The sequence below is a fragment of the Protopterus annectens genome, chromosome 8.part0, assembly GCF_019279795.1.
Source record: "Protopterus annectens isolate FY-2018-M chromosome 8.part0, PAN1.0, whole genome shotgun sequence".
NCBI lineage: Eukaryota > Metazoa > Chordata > Ceratodontiformes > Protopteridae > Protopterus > Protopterus annectens.
In genome coordinates, this window is record NC_056741.1 from 1,150,034,317 (window position 1) to 1,150,055,989 (window position 21,673).

The following is a 21,673-nucleotide window of genomic DNA, read 5'->3' on the forward strand; positions in this document are numbered from 1 at the left end:
AAGGGAGTTTTACATTTTACATCTCAGACCCCCCTTCAAACAACCAACTGAACCATGGAATTTGACTTTGGTCCTGCAAGCCGTAACTCATCATCCATTTGAAGCTGCAGCCAATTGTGACTTAAAATATTTATCCCGGAAAGCCCAATTCTTGGTGGCTATTACTTCAGCTAGAAGAATTTCTGAATTACAAGCCTTGTCTGTAAAATGCCCCTACATGGTCTTCCATAAAGACAAGAGTGTCACTCTGGACCAATCCTTCATTTTTACCCAAGGTTCTCTCTGATTTGACTTAATCAAATGACTGATCTACCAGTCTTCTTTTCGAATTTCTTCAATAAAGGAGAATATTCATTGCATTTGCTTGATGTTCACAGACAACTGTGTTTTTACCTAGACAGAACTAAGTCCATACACAAGTCTGACCAATTATTTACAGCATACCCGGGTCCAAAATTGGGAAAGCCAGTGTCCAAAGTTATCCTATCTAAATGGTTGAGAGACTGCATCACCTTTATTTAAAATCAACATAACAAGGTAGCTTTACCTTCAAAGCACATTCCACAAGATCAGTTGCAACTTCTGTTGCTTTCCATGCAAGGGCTTCCATGGATGACATTTGTGCAGCAGCAACATGGACTTCTCCTCATACCTTTACCACGCATTACAAATTGGATATGGTCTCCAGGGGGAGAGCCTCTTTTGGTTCAATGGCACTCAGGAATATTCTTCCATAGGCCACCCAGGAAACAAGGTGGCTAAGGACTCTGTCCCATCAGTAAGGAATGAATGAAGATTAACAGCATCAGATAAAGAAGTTATGTTCTTACCATAATGTTCCATCTATTTTGTTGATCTTCATTCAATCATTACAACCCACCCACTGTCCCCCTCCGTAAGACTCTTTGGAGTTCGGACATGGTCCTATACTAGGATACGGAAATTGCTCAGAGAAAGCCTCCACTTTCCTCTCTGTACTCTGCCCTTTCCTTACAGGCAAACTCGATCGGAGGTAATATGGAGAGGGGCACTATGGGCAAACACTTAGCTCAAAAGTTTTTGTCTGGTGTGGGCTTGCTATAATGGTCAACTCAGTTCCAAGGACGGAACCAAACACACATCAATAATGAATGAAGATCAACAACACAGATGGGACGTTATGGTAAGAATACAACTTTTTTTTATTTCTGGCAAATAACTGAAAACTGAATTCCCTACACAATGACAGACATTTATTTGCGTTTCAGACTTCATATCCTTCAGAAAATGCATAGCGACACAAAACATTTTATTCTAGCAACTTTGAGTTTATAAGAGCAACATTTAAAATTGGTTTCTATTTTTGGACCTTTGTCCCTCTATTATTTTTGGTTTTGTCCATATTTCTTGTACTAAGAGGTTGAGAAGTATGCTTAGGTTTATGGTCAGGATTTGCAAAATTAAGTTCTGAAATGCAAATTCCTGATGATGATGGCAAACAAAGGTGACACTTTAAAAGAAAAAAAAGTTATGAGTACAGAGTAAAATAATGTAATTATAATTACATACAGGCTATTGCACAGAAGTGTGCATTTCAGCAACTCCCCCAACCTCTCTCAATCTCACAGACCACAAAAATCTGGACAAAGCCTAACATAATGGGGGGACAAAGGCCCAGAAATAAGGACATAGTTTAAATATCGCTTGTACACTTAGACAGTTGTTAAAGTAACAGGATAGGTGTTACACATTTTTCTGAAGGCTATAAAGTCTGAAACTCAAATGTATTTTATTATTTAGTAACTTCAATCCTTGGTGATTTGGAGGAAAACCACACATTGTGGCAACTGCACAGATTCCAGTGGCAAATATATAGTCAGCATTTGAGTACACACAATGAGGTCACGACTATGACCCTAGGAAAATGGCACCTCAGAGGACCAGTGATGGCAGCTTGTACAATCCCACATAATACCCACCACACCAAATCTTCCAAAACAGAGGGCTGATGCTACCTCTCCTCTTTTACCTTTACATCTACCCACTGAAAGGGACACTAGTAGCAAATATTTATGAATTTCAGCCCTTGTTCATAGATCTTCCTCCTCCAGTTCGCAGTTGACCTCTACACACCACTTGACTGAGGAGAGTTAGGAATGCACTGACTTAGATGACAGACAGTGCTACTCATTTTGCTGTAAGCCAGTAAACTGTATCAGTAAGAAAGGTACAACCACAAAGAAGCCCAAAGAAGCACACCTGAAACTTTAGAAAACCCAGATGACCTACCATTGTGAGACCACATACCAGATAATGGGAAAGGGAGTGGATTGTAAAAACTGTCTTTAAGATAACTGAACATTAACACCTACATCGAAAAATATGAGTAACAAGTACTCTACTAGTGCAAATGGGAATTTATGTATTTGTAGTATGCAAAAAAAAAAAAAAAATCTGGCACCCTCCTCCATGTGACATCAAAAAGTTAATTTCAAAAATAATATATATATATATAAATAAATAAATAATATAATATACACACACACACACTAGCATTGCCATTGTGTGATAGTCTGGAGAGGGCAGTGTAACTTTTCTCCATGAGCTAGGTTGAGTCCCCGAATAGAATTGCTATCGCACTGAAATCTCAGGGTATAAGCAGAGAAAGAAAGAAAGTCTGATTATTTACTTTGATGTTGCTAAAGCTTATAAATTCTAGATATACAAGACAGTAGTCTGGAGATGTGCTAAGTAGATATTTGTAATAATTGGTTTCCGTTTCAACTGTTGCATGACTGTAACAACTTAAAGGTGATAACTACATTCAAACTTACTTCATAACTTTATTTAAGAATCATTTGAACATTAATACCCTTCTCAGAATTTGAAGTGGAACTGGTAGATTTCCATTTTTTCCAAAGTCTTTTGGGTTGTCACCTTTTCAAATGGCCAAAGTGGGACACCTGTTATCGATACACAAAATTTTACAGGAAAAATCATACCCGTGAGTATGAAAGGACTGGACTTCATCTTTTTGTCAACATAAACGTTGACTACTGTAGAATTTTCTTGCAACTTCTGTAATTGGATGGGAAACCTAACATTCATCCCTGGTTTGCCACCTATGTCTTTAATGGACACAGGTAACTTGTAAATGTTTCATCTCCCAAGCCAATGCTTACACTTATCAAGGGCATCAGAACTTGTCAGAGATTTGGGATGTATGGCTAGGCTTAAAAAGGCCCTTATGGTCGTTAGCCTAGTAAACACCTATGAACCTATAAATAAAAGAGCTCATCTCCTTACTGGCTTCAACATTACACCAAGTCTACTAAGTATGTTTTCGAAATGGATGTAGAATTAAAGACTACAAGGTTAAATAGTTAGCTAACCTCATTACTTCATTACCACCACCTAGCAGATATTTAGAACTCCAGCAACCACTCTGGATCCAACTACAGTCCTGAAGCGTCACAAATCACACAACAGTAAAGCAGCTCTCTACAATGAGGCAAAGCACAACACATGATTTTTCAGTAGTATAAAATTTCAAGCAGCAAAAGATTTTGGAAACTGTTCTCAGAACAGTACCATACCAACAAACAAAACCTGACAACTGCTGTATCTGTTTACTGAAAGAGAAGCATGCATGTGAAGCATAGACAGGGCTCCAACTGTTGCAAAAGAAGCAGGTCAGTGAAGTAAAATAGTAACCACAGTTTCAACACTGATGACAAAAAACTATCCCAGAGTGAAAAATAAAGCAATCCCGAATAAAACAAGAAATAAATCCATAGTCTCTACCAAAGCAGACACTGCAAGAAGAGTTTAATGATGCATCTGAAAAAGATAAAAATGATACAACACTTGTGTTAAATCACATGGCAGGTCTAAACATGGAGCAGGTATGGTATCCACAACACACAAAAATATATATACACCTTTAAAACTGCAGTGTAGCTGGAAAACTTAATTGCGTTTTTGACAACTAAAATTCATAATGCAATTTGTAGGAAATTATGTGGCACCTCAAATACTTTTTATAGCAAACACCACTGCTAACCAACCGCACAACACAACAGTGGAATCTGTTGTCTATGCACAGCAAATAGCAATCTACCATTCTAAATATAATGCTGAAATCATGGGTGTTCCACCATGCCTGCCAACCTGCCAGCTCTGTAGGCTTTTGCTGAAATCTACACTACTCTGTCAGCCCGGCCTGAAGTGCAGTTGGAAACTGTAGGGAAAGGCATCTCCCACCTCCTTTATATATAGTCTAAGGTATGCTTCCCTTAGCCTCAACTTTCCTACTATTTGGTTCAAAGCATGTCACTTAACTAAACCAGACTGTTCCCGGGCCAAGGCTGAAAAAGGTCTATATTGATCAATGCTTTAACTCACTTAAGATACAGACAAATGTGCCATAATTAATTGCTGCCATAAAGCCATACAAAAAATGTCTTATTATTTGTGTGCATCTCAGCCTATTCCAAAGCACTGTTGGTACCCAAACAAAAGATAATGTTGCAGCACTGCCTATAAAATGGAAGATGAACACAGTTCGCCAGGCCTCCAATTTTTGTTGCTGAATATTTGGTAACAAAATGTAAAAACATACAACACTGGCATTACACAGAGCAAGAAATTAAGTGAAAAGCACAAGTATCACATGAGAAACATATGTCTCAGATTAAGATTGTTTATGTCATTTCTAGTAAGCAAGCAGACTGAGAATAGCTCTCCCTCTCTAGCACAAGCAGTATGCAGTAATACAATACCAACATATCAGTTACATTTCTTTATACCTTTAACACGCAGGATTTATGCATTGCTTCCACCATAGTTTTCATCATCTACTACATTTCCACTTATCAATAAAAGAGAACTAATGGTAACCGATCACATTCAAACATAGCACACATTTAATGTTGTACTATTTCAAAGAACCAAAAGGAAGGTGAGCTATTTTCAAAGATAGTATATTAGCATTTGAACAGAGAGAAACAGCAACAGCTGACACGACATCCAATCCCCGTGTAAAAAATGTGAAAAAGAGGATTGATGATGACACTAGTAAAAATATTTCCACATGAAGTAACTTTTGAGATTTTCCAACACGAGGAATTTTGTACAAATCACACCATGCTGGAATTTAGCAAATCAACTGTACTGATGCTTACATTATAATTTGTAAACTATCATTTAAATTTGTTAATCATCTATCTCCACTGCGCCTTGTTTATTTGTATCTTATTGTTTGGTTTTCTTGCCCAGTGATTGGAAAACAAGCACTTTAACTGAGTCACAAGGTGGCAGTTCAGCATAATGTTTGTCTCATTCGTCTCAAAACTTCCAGAACTGCAGAGTGGTCAAACCATCCTAATCTGCCTGACAGCTTCATAACTTTCCCAACATGGATGGTTTAAAATCAGAATCTGTGCATATCCAAAGATGATTTTAAACATATTCCTACATTTTAATTTTAGCACCATGACACTAGAAGGGTATGATACTGCAGTGTAAAAGCTTGTATCCCCTTCCTCACTACATTTAACTTTACAGTGAAACTGCAACAAGTTTTTAATACAAGAAATTTTGGAGTGTATGGCTGGGTACAATTTAACTATAAGCAACTAGCCAGCCTGCTGCTGTAGAGGGATACAGCCCCGACTACCAGAGTTCAATTGGCGGCTCTGGTGGTGCCATCAAGGAGTATAGGCAAGCTGTACAGGGAGCAGAACATAACTAGCACAAGTGCAGTCACCTTTACTCCTCTTAGAAAAAAAAGAGACTGTGGTCAGGAAAGGGCTTTTGGCGGACTTGGAGGCATCAAAAACCCTTGGACTCTAGGTGAAGAAACCCCAGTAGCTGTGCCTCATGACAACTGCCATAGCAGCCTCATGTGATGCCACTATCTAGGTTAAAGCAGAACTAATCTAACAGCAAAAAGCAGTCCGTTCCCCCAAGGAGCTATGGCAGTGATTCTCTGGTCTTCCCTCAGTCAGCTCACAGTGAAGGTAGTCTGGTGGGTTATCAGGTGAACATTACATAAGGGTGGAGGGGAATGGTACATGGGGAAACCGCAGCACTTCAGAGTGGAAGATCAAACAAAGTAACAGACTGTGGAAAATAAATATCAATACAGCAAAGTAAATGGGACTCTGGAATATCAAACATTGATTCAGCAAAATAACAGATATAATGCAACTACAGACACAAAGTAAGGTAACAGTTTTTGAAATGAAGTACTCTGCTCTTCCACATGACCTGTGAAAAGGTATGTTTACCAAAACTGTTCAGAGTTAACTCAACAGACCTTAGTGAAGCCAGCAATATTCATTAAGCATTAGCTAATACAGACCACAAGTTCCTAAAATAAAAAAAATGTCACGCTACCATTTCAAAACAGTTCTGACAATTTTCACTACTTTAAGATGGCCAAGATATATACTGTACAGCTAGAATAATGGAGAATTGCTTTAATTAACAGAACAGCTAAATACCGTAGATTCCTATGTTTCATCTGCATAATGTAAGTGAACCAGCTTCACAGTCAGCCAAAGCCTGAGGGTCAATTCTCTAAAGAGAACAGCGTTTACTAAAAAATTACAAAATAGACAAATGCTTGTTTGTGCACATGCCCACGCACACACTCTATATACAAAGTTAATTTACATGTTTTGCTGAAATTTCATAATTAAAACATTAGAAGCAGAATAATTACATCACAACGGACATCTGCCAAGCAAAGAATAACATTTACATCCAGGATTAATGACTATTTTATACCTTGGGTTTAATGTTTTCATTCATCGTTGTAAATGTTTTGGTATTTCACTTCTCCCAGACTCTGTATGAAATCATATACATGCTACCATCGCAAAAACCGGTTACTAAAAATAATGGCTTTAGAGGAGGCAAAAGGTTGCAAGAGGGAAATGGGAGGTTAAGAAAATAGTGAACTGTGGACAGTGGCATTAACAGGCAAGAGAGCAAGATGGTGGCATTTGTCCAGTTGAGGTCTCTAAAGAAATGAAAGTACAGTTGTGTACTCTTACCATAAATGTAGATGTTAGAGTGTGTTCACTGTTGCAGTCATGACTGTAGGGTTCTTCCTGCCAGCAGCAGCCCCCGATCGGCCAGAATCCCAAAGTCTGGATCGGGCATCAGCTGAGGCTGCTTTTATCCTGACGTCAATGCGCCGGAAGGTACAAAGACCTCAGCTGACGCCATTTCCCCAGTTTCTTGCCCCAGATGTCAGGTGCCCAGAAAGAAAGGGCTAAAAAAGAAACCATGCCCAAAACCTCATCAGCCAAAATACCTCATAACAGACAATACTCAAAGAAAAAACAAGAGGGGATAGGAGGGAGGATAACCCAGACTGCAACAGTGAACACACTCGAACATCTAAATTTATGGTAAGAGTACACAGCTGTACTATGTCCTTCGTGGTTCACTGTTGCAGTCATGACTGTAGGGTTGAGTCCCAAAGCTAAGAAAGGGTGGCTGGAGGAGAAACAGGGTCACAAAACCTTGCAAAACCGCAGAAGAAAAACCCGCCCTGGACTTGGAATAGAGAGGGAGGTTGTAATGCTTAGTAAACGTATGTACAGAACTCCAAGTAGCAGCTTCCAAAATATCCTTGGTAGGAACCCCACAAAGAAAAGCTGCTGAAGTAGCAGTAGCCCAGGTAGAATGAGTCCTAACATTAACAGGAACTGGATTGCCATGATAAGAGTAACAGAACTTGATGCAATGGGCAATCCACTTGGAAATAGTTTGCTTAGTGATTGCTTTCCCCTGAGCAGTAGGAGCATAAGCGACAAACAACTGATCAGATTTCCAGAATATCTTGGTCCTGTCTAGGTATAGACGAAGCTGTCTGTGCACATCTAGAGAGTGCAAAAGACTTTCTTCCTCACTTTGAGGATTAGGATAAAAAGTAGGCAAATGAATAGACTGATTCAAGGCCACTGCCAAAACCACCTTGGGCATAAATGTGGGATTAGTCTGTAGAGATACCCTGTCCTGATGAAAAATAAGGAAGGGTTCCACAGCCATGAGCACTTGCAATTCTGAAATTCTTCTAGCAGAGGTAATAGCTACAAGAAAAGCAGTTTTCCAAGACAAAAATTTTACATCCGTGGAAGCTGCAGGTTCAAAAGGAGACAAAGTTAATTTCTCCAAAACATAGTTAAGATCCCAAGTGGGAACAGGAGCCCTTATAGAGGGCCGAATATTCTTAGCCCCTCTAAGAAATTGTTTAAGTAATGGATGAGAAAGAAATCGGAGGATCCGTATCGTAATGTGCAGAAATAGCAGAAGCATGAAGTTTAACAGATGAAAAAGATAGGCCCGTATGTAATAACTGTCAGATACTGTAAAATCAGAGGAATGTTTGGGACAGAAGAATCACCACCCTGGACTTGACTCCAGGAGCAAAATCTTTTCCATTTTCCCACATAAGATTTTCTAGTGCTGGGCCTTCTAGCTTCAAGGATTACATCCAATACCTGTTTGGAAAGGGCATAGGTGCTTACAGACCCTGGATCCGCCAGGCAGCTAGATGCAGAGTCTTGACATGACTGTGCAGTATCCGGCCGTCCCGTTGAGACAGTAGATGAGGGATTTGAGGCAGAATCCAGGGAGGCTCCCGAACCAAGTTCATCAGAGTGGAATACCAGAATTGCCGAGGCCAATTGGGAGCCAGTAGAATCGTTTGCGGTCTGTCCTGTTTTATCTTCAGAAGTACCCGAGGTAAAAGAGGAAAGGGAGGAAAAGCATATACTGAGAGGTGTTTCCAACTGAATGAGAGGGCATCCACTTTCCATGCTAGTTCGTGGTAGGTCCTTGTGCAAAATGTTGGAAGTTGATGATTCTGAGGGGATGCAAAGAGATCTACATCCGGACATCCCCAAGCCTTTATAATCATCCTGAATATCCGAACATCCATTCGTGTGGATCTGAAATGCGTCTGCTCAATGCGATTGCCAGATTGTTGTCTTTCCCTGGCAGGAATTGTGCCTGTAAGTCGACACTGCAGGTCAGAACAGTGTACCAGAGATTCATGGCTAATCTGCACAGGGGGTAAGAGTGAGAGCCCCCCTGCTTGTTGATGTACCACATCACTGTAGTGTTGTCTGTCCGTATGAACAATTGACCTGGTAGAAGAAGGTCCCTGAAGGCTATCAGGGCATTCTGCACAGCTAGCATCTCCTTCAAATTTATGTGCAGGTGCATTTGCTCCTTCGTCCAAACACCCTGAAGACACCTCCCGTGCATGTGGGCTCCCCAGGCATAATCTGAAGCATCCGTTGTCAGAACTTGGTTGGTCGGCGGAGGACAAAAAGGCTTCCCCGTGTTCTGTAGACAGGCTTCGGCCCACCAAAGAAACTCTCGCTGGAGACAAGGCAAAATCGTGACCACTGTTTCCAAACTGTGGTAATGCTGAGACCAGACACTCGAGGTACCACTGCAGTTTCCTCATATGCAGCCTTGCATATGGTATTAGCAGAATGCAGGAGGCCATGTAACCCAAAGCCTGCAGAATTTTTCTTGCAGTCAGCCGTTTCATTGAAGCCAGGCGTCGGAAAAAAGAAGCCAGTTGCACTTTTTTGTCTGGCATCAAGGAAGCCATCTGGGTTGAAGTACTCAGAAGAGCACCCAGGAAAGTAATCTGTTGTGAGGGTACCAGATTTGAATTCTTTAGATTCACTGTGAAACCGAGGCACTGAAGAAGATGCTGCACAAAAGCTAGATGCCGAAGCAGTGCCGTTGTCGTCTGTTTGAATAAGACAGTTGTCCAAATAAGGGTAAATTTGAATCCCCTTCTGTCTGCAAAACGCCATTACTGGTGCCAGGCACTTCGTAAAGACCCTGGGCGCAGTAGATAAGCCAAAGGGCAGCACAGAGAACTGGTAATGTTTCGAGCCCGCTTTGAAGCGCAGATACCTTCTGCACTCTTGCCATATAGGAATATGCAGGTAAGCTTCTTTTAAGTCCAAAGTCACCATCCAAGCGTTCTTGCCCAACATAGGCAGCAGGTGCTGCAGAGTGAGCATCTTGAACTTTGGTATATCTAGGAAGGTGTTTAGTATAGAGGAGGTCCAGGATTGGTCTCCACGAATTTTCCTTCCTAGCAACCAGAAAAAGTCTGGAATAAAAATCTTGCCCTATTTCTAAATTTGACACCAATTCTATGGCCCTCATAACCAGGAGGGAATGAACCTGCCGTTGTGCCTCTGCCCACTGATGATTTGGCAGGTCTGGCCAACCGTTTGGTATTGGCAAGGTGTGGAAATGAAATCTGTAACCTCCTGAGACTATGTCCAGAACCCACTTGTTCTGGGTTATGTGGCTCCAATTTTGATAAAGAGAAATCCTTCCCCCCAAAGGTGCTTCCAGGAGAGGAGCCCCTGGGACCAGAAAGGGAGAGTCATAAAGACTTGTCTTCGGTAAGGTTGAGACTTATCTTCACCTCCCTTGGGAGAGGGGGCACTCCACTGCCTATTCCGAAAATGGGTCTGTGCCTGTCCCCTACCTCTGTAATGACTGAATCTGCCTCTCCGAGTCCTGTCCGAGCCCGGAAAGGACCACGATTTAGCTGGCCAGTGTCTGCTAAATCTAGGAGGTTGTACCTGTAGAAAATCCTTAACAGTCTGCATAGATTTGGCTTTGTCTTCCATTTTCTTCAATACCTCTTCAGCTTTGGACCCAAACAGAACATCGTGCTGCAAAGGGGTACCCAAGAGTTTGGCTTTAACCTGATCCGGCAAGCTTTGTTCTTTTAACCAAGCATGTCTTCTAATAACAGCGCCAGTTGTAGCAGCCCTACAAGAAGCTTCCAAAGAATCAAAACCACAATGCAGGGTATGTTTACCCACCTGTTCAATAGCATGCAAAAAATCCTGTAACTCCTGATTATCCGCACCAATAGACACAGCTGACATCTTCTGTTTAAATACAGACAAAAGGTATTGCTGATACTTCAGCATATGAAATTGACAGTTCAAAGCCCTAATAGACAATGTAGCAGAAGTATAAACTTTTTTACCCCATCTCTCCAAAGCCCTGGACTCTCGGTCAAAGGGAATAGGATTTTTAGCAGAGGCCGCTTTAACACCCTTAGGACCTTGAGAAATAGTTTCCGGATCAGGCGAAAAATTCCTAAAAAGAAATTTGTGAGAATCTGGAACCCTATATTACCTATCCTGTTTGGCCGGAGTAGGGGGAAAAGAATCAGGAGAGAGAGAGAAGCTTACAAAAAAACATCAACAATGTCCAATAAAGGGGGAATAGCCAGAGGCTTATGCTGTGGGAGAAGAAAATCCCTAAGCCTTTTCTTGGATTCAGAGACTTCCTGCCTTTCCCATTGAAAATGCACCCTCATATCATGCAAAGTTTCAGCAAAAGAATAATCCTCAGGAGGAGAGGCTGAAGGAAAGGAATCTTCAGCATCAGAATCCTCATAAAGAGGAAAGGAATAATCCTGCTCAAGGGAAGAAACAGAAATTTGGTCTGAAGAATCAAAATCGGACTGTAATCTAGGCTTCTTGTCAGGAGGGGGGGATGAGAACCCCTGATCATAGTCAAGAGATCTTCAGCCATCCTAAGCATCTGCCTCTGAGGCCTAGGACCCTGATCAAAAGGTTCCTGTGCTTGCCATTTCACTTTAGCTGGAGCCTTAGACTTTGTCTTTAACTGTAAAACTGAATCCACATTTACAGGAAGCTGTGAAGGCCTGAGAACTCCCTCAGAAGCCGGTACCTGCCTACCGGCTCTGGACCCAACTGAGGGAGCAGTATCCAAAAGTCCAGTCCCTGGCAATTCTGAAGACCCCATCAGCTCCACAGGCAATTGGTTCAAAAGAGGCGGACAACAGGGGCTGCAAAGGCACCTCACTGACGACCGTCAAACCAGCAACTGGCAATAACTGAGTAACATCCTTTGCTGTGGACCTCGGAGGCCTGTCTGCATCCCTGCGCCTCTTACACACCCCAGAAGTAGGAAAAGAATCTGAAGACATGTTATAATTAAACCTTTTTCCAAAATAGTAAAAGGCAAAGTTATATCTACGCCTAACAGTACGCTGATTAAATCTAGCACAAAACGCACAATTAGCAACGTCGTGGTCAGGACCCAGGCAGGGAATACAGTAAAGTGAAAATCCCTAGGAGGTATTTGCTTCCCACAAGAAATACAATTATTAACTTTTTCTGACATCTGACTGGAGCAAGAAAAAGACCTCCCCAACAGGGTACTTATCTTTAAAAAACAAAAATCCAGGGATTAAATCTAAAAACAAATAGGAACAGGCCGACCGGCATCAGTGAACTGCAAAGGGCACCGCGCGGCAAGAAAGACTGGGGAAATGGCGTCAGCTGAGGTCTTTGTACCTTCCGGCGCATTGACGTCAGGATAAAAGCGACCTCAGCCGACGCCCGATCCAGACTTTGGGATTCTGGCCGATCAGGGGCTGCTGCTGGCAGGAAGAACCCTACAGTCAAGACTGCAACAGTGAAACACGAAGGACATCTGAGTCACATTCTAGAAGCCATAGAGCTTAAAAAAACTCCAAAACCAGGAGTGTGTAAAATCGAGGCAGACCTTTGTGTAAATGAGAACACTGGTACAATAATGGATTCTATTCAGGACAGAGTATCAAAAACAAAGCAGTACACAGTACTCAGAATGGTTAAAAAAAAAAAAAGATAAACAGCATCTTTGTTCAAAGATAAGTATTAAGTTTTGCTACCTGTAAGGTTTATAGGTGAATACTTGGGCAAATAACACATTTCTAAACTACACAAAATAATTACCGAAGGGACCAAAACAATTTGACCATATTCATATAACCCTACATTTCCAAATGAGAAGTTATGTACCTACCATAACGTTCCATGTTAGTTGTCTTCTCTCGCCTTCTTTCTTGCTTGATGGGGTTCGGAGCCGATCCTCGGCTCCGACTCGGCACTTGCTAAGCTCGAGAGTCACTTTTACCAGCTCGAGGCAGCCCCATATCCCATGATGCAAGGCGGTAAGTACCCAGATCTCGTTTGATGACAAAGGGCAATAGCACCAAGCATAAACACTTCCCAAAGGAAGAAGGAAAGTCTACAGGATGGAAGAAGGACCAGCTTTGAATGGTCTTCAGCATAATAATTCTTTGTAGAAAAAGGTCTGTCCAGGCCTGGGGGAAGGAGGGAGGGTCGCAAGAAAGAAGGCGAGAGAAAACAACTAACATGGAACGTTATGGTAGGTACATAACTTCTCAATGTTAAGTTGTCAATCTCGCCTTCATTCTTGCTTGATGGGACCGCGTCCCTAGCACCTCTATCCTGGGTGGCTCAATGGAACAGACTCTTGAGGACTGTAGAGCCAAAACTGGCTCTGTCCCTGGAGACCAAGTCCAATTTGTAATGGGAAACAAAAGTATGAGGAGTGGCCCAAGTGGCCGCTGCACAAATAGTGTCTAAAGGAAGTCTAGCTTGAAAGGCTGTAGAAGTAGCTAAGCTTCTAGTTGAATGTGCTTTAGGTTTTGAGCACAGCTGTTTTCCCTGAGCCGATAAATTTCAGAGATGACAGAAGAAAGCCATCTAGATAAGGTCACTTTAGAGACAGGAAGGCCTTTCTTGTTATCAGCATAGGAAACAAAGAGTTCATCCGATTTCCTAAATTGTTTAGTTCTGTCCAAATAATATCTCAGTTGCCGGTCCAAATCAACATAATGTACTTTTTGTTCGGATCTGTTTGAATAGTTTGGAAAAATACAGGAGATCAATGGATTGATTCAAATTAGTCTTTGAGGCGACCTTAGGCAAAAGGTCGGATTAGTTCTCAATGATACTCTGTCTTTGTGAAAGACCAAATAGGGGGGTCGAACCGATAGAGCATGAAGTTCAGACACCCTCCTGGCCGATGTAATAGCTACTAGGAATAAGGTTTTCCAAGAAAGAAATTTTAGGGAGCAAGAAACAGCTGGCTCGAAGGGGAAGAATCAAGGATGTCAGCACTAAATTTAGATCCCATTGAGGAGGAGGATTCCTGATTGGAGGCTTCAGGAGGAAAATTCCTTTCAAGAAGGCTCTACAAAGCCTATGGGACATAATATTGTGATCTGCGATCCCAACATGAAAGTTCGAGATAGCAGCCAATTGAACTCTAACTGTGGAAGAAGAGGAGCCTGCATGAAAAATCTCCGCTAAGAAGTCCAAAACTGCCTGAACTGGGGCAGTGAAGGGATCAATATTCTTGGCTTTAGCCCAATAAGAGAAACGTTTCCATTTGCTTGTATAAATCCTCCTGGTAGAGGATTTTAAAGAAGCTACTATGATGTCTCTAACAGGGTTAGAGATCAAAGGAAGCCTGGCTAAGGAAGGAAGTGGAGCAACCATGCTGTGAGGTTGAGAGAAGGGATAGACCGGTGCAGCTGACCGGATTGGTGAATCAGAAGATCTGGCACTGGGTCCAGATGCCACGGCTGCACCAAAAGGTGACGATGGAGGAACGGAAACCAAATTTGTCGAGGCCAATAAGGAGCAATGAGAATAATTTTGGCTCTCAAAACGGTTGCTTTCTGGATAACTTGAGGGATCAGGGGAAAAGGAGGAAAGGCATAAAGAAGTCCCTGGGGCCAATCCTGGGTCAGAGCGTCTCTGGGGGGATGGCCTGACAGAGGGAAGAGAGAGAAGAAATCTGGGCATTTGCTGTTTTGAGGTGTAGCAAAAAGATCGCAACATGGGCGACCCCATTCCAGAAAAATCTCTTCCACTATAGATTGCTTGAGAGACCACTCGTGAGGCATGAGAATAGCTCTGCTCAATCTGTCCGCTAAAATGTTGGTTTTCCCAGGGATGTGCGTTGCTACCAGAAACCGATGAGAGGAGATCGCCCATTGCCAAAGTCTGAGTGCTTCTCGACACAAGGGGTAGGACTTGGTTCCGCCCTGTTTGTTGATATACCAAACTACAGACATGTTGTCTGTGTGGACTGCAATTGTCCCTACAGGAAGAAAGTCGTTGAGGGCTTGTAACGTTAAAAGCACTGCTCTCATCTCTAGGACATTTATGTGCAGGTGGTACTCGAACGGTTGCCACGTCCCATGAACCATCCTGCCCTGATAATGACCCCCCCCACCCGATCAGGGAGGCATCCGTGGTGACAGTGGCTACCGGGGATGGGGGTACAAAGTGTCTGCCTTGGTGAATCTGGGGAGAAGTGATCCACCAAGCAAGATGATTTTTGCAAATATGTGTCACCAGAATTTGGTGACGCATTGGAAGTTGTTGGTAAGACCACTGAGTGAACAACATCCACTGAAGAAGGCGCATGTAGAAGCGAGCCAGGGAAGAAGAGTAATGGCCGCAGCCATGAGGCCTAATACCTTTAGAACCATTCTGGCCTGTACTTTCTTGTTGGCTAGAATGATCCTGACATGACTTTGAATGTCTGAAACTCTTTGGTCTGTAAGGGTAGCTGACATCCGAACAGTGTTTAAGTTTGGCCCTATGAAAGTAATAGACTGGCAGGGCGATAAGGATGACTTTTCGAAGTTGATCGAGATGCCCAAATGAGAACAAAGATTTATTGTGTAATCCCTGGCTTGAACAAGCTGATGCCTGGTGGTGGCTGACAGGAGCCAGTCGTCGAGATACGGAAACACCTGGAATCCTTGACGTCTCAGGTGAGCCGTGACCACTGCCATGCATTTGGTGAACACTCTGGGGGCTGTGGTGAGACCAAAGGGCAGGGCTCTGAACTGGAAATGACTGGACCCCAGCCGAAAGCGGAGAAATCTCCTGGAGCGTCTGTGAATTTTTATGTGATAGATCTTCAGGATGCGTACTATTGAACACATCCAGTTGTCCTTCTGCAAGAAGGGCAGAATCGACTGAAGAGTGACCATTCGGAATCTTGTCTTCCTCACAGACTTGTTGAGTCTGCTGAGATCCAATATTGGTCTCCAGTCTCCCGTCTTTTTGGGGACCAAAAGAACCTCGAGTAGATTCCGGCTCTGAATGGTCTGTTGTAACTGGCTGAATGGCTCTTTTTTGCAGTAGTTTTGAGACTTCTAACTCTGCAATTTCCCTTAGACCGGGTGGTACATCTGGAAGGGAATTTGACGGATAGAAAGGACTTTCCTCGAAAGGAATTTTGTAACCCTCGGATATGATCGACTGTACCCATCTGTCTTGAGTGAGAGAACGCCAGGCTTCTGGGTACAGCGATAGTCTTCCCCCGACTGCCTCCAAGGAGGGACAGCCGGGCAACATCTCAGGGATGCTGAAAGGGCTTGTCAGAGAGAGACTCTCTGTTTCCCTGGTTTTGTGGACCCCCTCTGCCTCTAGAGCGGCGTCTGTTGTTGTTACCCCCTCTGCCTCTAGGGGTAAACTGACCACGTGAATCCGGCGTGACTCCTTGGGATTTGTGGAACCACATTTTGCCACCCTTCTGTCCTTTGGGATAAGGTCTAGAAGGGGTGGAAAAACGGACTCCTACGGCAGAAAGAGTTTTGCCGTCCTGCTCACACCTTGTCAACGTTCCCTTCATTTGAGGGCCAAACAAAGCTGACCCATCAAAGGGAGAGTTTGTGAAGGATGCCTTAAAGGGATCTGCAAAATTACAGAGCCGCATCCAGGCTTGGCGTCTAAGAGCCACACCTGTACCTGCGGCCCTACTCGCTCCATCAGCAGCATATGATATCAGCCGCATGGAAGAGTTTGCAATGGAGTTAAGGGTTCCTAGCTGTGAAGCAATTTTTTCCTGAGCCCCTGCAGCTGTAGAATCCTGCACAACTTCACCTAGCTCCTTAAGGATATCCCTTTGGAGTATGGTGAAGTGACATAGGTAGTTCAGCGAACGCATAGCAAAGGTCGCTGAAGAAAAACATCTGCTTACCATATCTATCCATGGTCCTAGAGTCCTTATTAGGAGGATGGACAGGTACGGAAGGATCTGCAAGTTCCTTCTTGGTGGCAGCCGCCACCACCATGGCATCAGCGGGGACACCTTTTGTAAGGAATTGCTTGTCCGACGGGGCAGTAATAAATTTAGAAGGCCTCCTAGGGACTGGCTCTACAGAGTCAGGAGCAGCCCACGCCTTTCGAGCAATAACCTGCATAAGGGGGTCGAAAGGCGGAGACACCCAGGAGGTGGAGGGCCGAGATCCAAACGCCTCCAGGTATACTGACTCATCCTCAGAGGGATTATTAGAGGGCCAGTTTCCCCTCTGTCTAAGGAGTTCTAGGATGTCTGAGAAGGAGACATCCTCAGAGGGGGATCTTGGGGATCCCTCTGACTCATCTAAGTCAGTATCTGAAGTGATAGACTTGGGGGAGTCTACGTGTTTCCTCTTACATGTCCTCTTCCGCGGAGGATCTCCCGACAAATCAGGAGAATCCTCGGAAGAGGGGGATATTCCCAGTGGGGAAACCTGAGGCGGAGGATCTCTAGGTCCTGGAGCAAGAGAAGTGGCAGAGATGTCAACAGGCACCATAGAGGGAGGAGCTAAGGGAACAGACTGCTGGCTGAGACCAGTGGCCGGCATACTCTTCATCACCTCGAAGGCTCCCCTCCCAGGGAGGTCCGAGAGAACCCGCTCCGAAGAACTAGGAACTCCAGGACCCACCGAAAAGGAAGGCTCCGAGGCAGATGTCGGAGCCGAGCTCACCAAGGCCGAGGCTCCAAGGGGAAGAGCGGGTTCGGACAAGGGTCCAATGCCACTCACCCCCTCGGAGGAGACCAGGGAAGCCCGGCCACCGAATCCCTCTAAGGAAGGTCTCGAAGAGGAGATAAGAGTAGAGGCTGAAGGAGCAGAAGGGGGTATCTGTCCCTCAGCCGTAGCAGAAACCATTCCCGAAGACTCCAACTCCAAACTCTGGGGTAGAGTCGAAGGAGGAACTGCAATGGGGTGCGGACTAATAGTCATCTGCTGAGACGGACTATGTAGCATTTGGGCCAGTGCCTGTGACTTTAGTAATCTACTGACCACTCTCTCCAAATCATGGTCAGAAAGCCTGGATGACCTTGAAGATCGGCTCCGATGGCTCCACTCCGAGAGGAGGCGGCGAGCCGAAGTATCGGCTCCAAGGAAGGGGACCTAGACCTCTTCCTCGAGGGAACCATCGGAGCCGATGAAACCACAGAAACTGTCGGAGCCGACAACTTATCGGCACCGACAGGTAGCTTCGATGCATCGGCTCCAGCCGGAGCCGATACGGCCATAAAAGTAAGGGTGTCGGCGCCGACACAGATGCCTGGGCCACATGGTGGTCAGAACCGATCGGAGCCGACACCGAAGTGGTCGAACCAGAGTCGGCACAGATAGCCATCGGTGCCGAAGGTTTAGGTAACCCAGAATCGGCTCCAGCCGGAGCAGATCTCGACTCTGAATGAGTCGGAGCCGAGGCCACAGGCTTGGACACAGAAGCCTGGGCCTTGGAAGACTTAGAAGTCTTAGATGGGGCCGACTTAGCCGGAGAGCCCTCCGGCTTAAGAAGGCCCCTCAAAATCAATTTATTTCTTCTTTCCTGCAGGACTCTCTGGCTAAAAGAATCACATATAGCACAGGAGTCCTGCAGGTGAAGAGGCCCCAGGCAGTAAAGGCAAGAAGTGTGACCGTCTGTCAGAGACATCTTCTGACAGCACGAGTCACACTTCTTAAAGCCTGAGACCCTTTCCTTAGACATGGTGAATAAAGCACACACAACACCAGTCCAAGAAATTAAATTAAATATATCAAAAGGTATCAATAACAGACACACACACACACCCTAACAAGGGGGGGATGGGATGGGTGAAAGTCTGACTGAAAGTTATAAGGAAACAGGGAAATTTTGTGTCAGAAAGGGACTAAAACTAAGTTAAAACTAATAATTTTAAGGTTTTTTGAAGAAAGGGGCTAAAATAGTAAAGTAACAATTCACTTACCAGGAGCTGGTAAAAGGAGGACCTCATCAGCGAAGCGGCGAACGAGATCTGGGTACTTACCGCCTTGCATCATGGGATATGGGGCTGCCTCGAGCTGGTAAAAGTGACTCTCGAGCTTAGCAAGTGCAGAGTCGGAGCCGAGGATCGGCTCCGAACCCATCAAGCAAGAATGAAGGCGAGATTGACAACTTAACATCTTCTGTTATACGAATTATATACAAGCACATACGTACACTGTCATTATGGAAGATGTGGTAACTTTTACAATTCTGTATATTTGAACTATGTGGACTCACTGTACTCAAAAGTGCAAACAATAAAGTGTTAAGGTTCCGTTTCCAATAATGTATTTGCAATACATTTTGTTTACAAACGACAAGAAATGAGGCACCAGGTGCAGCTGATAGACGGATGTGAAGGGGGGGGGGGGGGGGGGGGCAAAAAACAAAACAAAAAGAAGCTGACGGTATTTTCTACTTTGTGTTCTGAGAAAAGCAAAAGTCAAGTAACAATTGCCACACGGCTGCCAAAAGTCAAGTAACAATTACCACACGGCTGCCATACCAGCGGGACAGTTAGCTTACCACATTACTGGTCCCATACCGACAGCGCCGGGATAGTTTTCACACTGTCCCGCAGTCGGTATGGCAGCTGCCGTTACCACACTGCTGCGCCCCGCCTATGCCCAGCCATAAAAGCGGGACAGTTACCTACCACACTGCTTCTATGCCAACAGTCACAACAGTCCGCGTGCATGAAATCGGGAACAGCACACGCAGGCTCTTTAAACGCGATGCTCGTTAGAACTGACAGTAGTAGTTCGCGTTTTGACACTCCACCGGTCCTGCTTTGTAGTGGCGATTAACACATAGGCAATTTAATAGAATATACGAAATTAATACCTGTCCAGTGAATAATTATGAAAGTTTTTTTTAGCAGCACTACAGCTACACAAATATAATACATGTCAGCAGGTATACTTATAAGGGTTTTCCCCAAAACCTTCAGAACACACGTCTCCATAGCAGGAGCCACAGGTCTGAAAAACTAAATACAATTCACCGTCTACATGCTACCTGCTTTCTAGTTACATGTAAGTTATCACCACGTTTAAACACAGATGTGAAATACAAGGCAGAAAGAATTAAAGCATACTAAACTCATACCACATTACAACAAACAGTAGAACAGACAGTTCAGAGGCCTCCAGCCAGTTGTCACATTACTTCGTTCAATTTCTGACTTACTGAGCCATGACTGTCACCTGAAACTGTAGCAAACGGAAAAAATATTTCCGACCGCGGGAGTACACTGACACAATCCACTGAAACATTATACTCCCACTTCAAAAGTATACAGAAGAGTTAAAACCACACACGAAATAATAACACCTGTCTCTCAGAGACGAACCCGATTTTGAAAAACCTCCGTCCCTCTAAAATTATTTTCAAGCAAGTCACTTAGGATTACACTCGGTCAATAATGCCAAACGAGAGTTTCACACTTCTATTGTTCAAAAAAAAAAAAAAAAAAAAAAAAAGCTGCGGCTGCTTCACCTGCTGTTCTATTAATTTACCAAGAGAACTGGAATAATGTTTAAAATTGTCTCTGATTTTTGGGTCTTTGCGTCCGATTCCCGAGCAAAGAAGCCGAGAGGTACTGGACGTCAATCAGCTAAAGTCAAAATATGCACACCTCCTACCTAAATAATTGCATACACACAAAATGTTTAAAAAAAAACAGATACTCATCTGCATGCCTAGTACAACAATGCAAAACACCAACATGTGAATGATCCATGCACAAGGCAGTTCACCCAAGTCCAAGCAAATAGTATTTTGTAGGTCAGTATGCAGCGGTTTGTTCCCATCAAACCCATAACTACTGTCCCCCGCCCCTGGGAATAATAGCCGCAGTTTTCAAATGGCTCTTGTATTTGCCTTATTCTTTTCCGTACAGCAATGATCTTCCTGTAAATCCGCTACTACACCGTTAAAAAAGTAACGGTTCCAGAGGTTGTACACTCACCTGCTACACCGACGTCTAAGATGAGTTCTAATAACAGATATTCACAACAACCTTTCCTCCCCAACGAGGTACTTATAAGAAAACGCATGCACATACTCACTACTGCACGCAGGTATAATCCCGCCCCTCAGGGCACTGCGCTTGTCTATCAAACACACAAATACACCAAGTGTTTTTTTTTTTTTTTTTTTGTTTAATTCATTCACGCCCACTTATAAGATGAGAATGCCACGACCCAGTTTCTAACCACTGGTTATACTGGTCTACCGTCCAATGACTGGAAACTGACTAAGTGAGAGGTTGTATCGTATTCATTCTGAGGGGTCAGTTAACGCATTCTATTTGCTGATAGCATGATGACGTTAACCTCTCCCCGCCTCTTTCGTTCTTAAAGTTACAATGTGGTAAATTATTTCCCCTTCTCCGTTTCAGTTGTCAAATGTTGTTTTGACCTTACGATTTGGTGTGTGTAAAGACAGTTTCATTTTGAAACGGACTCGATTGTAAATCGGGGATGTATAAAGGTGTTGCACAGCACAGTGCAAATGAATGCAGTTTGCAAGTACATGGTCCTTTGATGGAGTGACACAAAGAATGTATGATACATATGATTGTAGCTCTAACTATCCAGAATTTTGCTTCTTAGTTTGGTTTTGTATTAGAACATTACCCCACCAGAGGCGCAGTAGCAAGGACCGCCCAAAACCTGCCCAGCACTTTGCTCATGACGCTAATT

At 43.7% G+C, this 21,673-nt stretch overlaps 1 long non-coding RNA gene across 2 annotated transcripts in view; it reads right to left on the bottom strand.

The window, feature by feature from the left end:
* The window catches only part of LOC122809279, a 433,173-nt gene extending 411,953 nt beyond the window's left edge, over positions 1-21,220 (bottom strand). The window contains exon 1 of one of the 2 annotated variants that reach the window (XR_006365885.1): positions 21,038-21,220. This is a non-coding gene — a long non-coding RNA (uncharacterized LOC122809279). Of the gene's footprint in view, positions 1-20,937 lie in introns of both variants that reach the window. The other variant, XR_006365884.1, reaches the window with a different exon arrangement.
* Between the last annotated feature and the right edge of the window lie 453 nt (positions 21,221-21,673).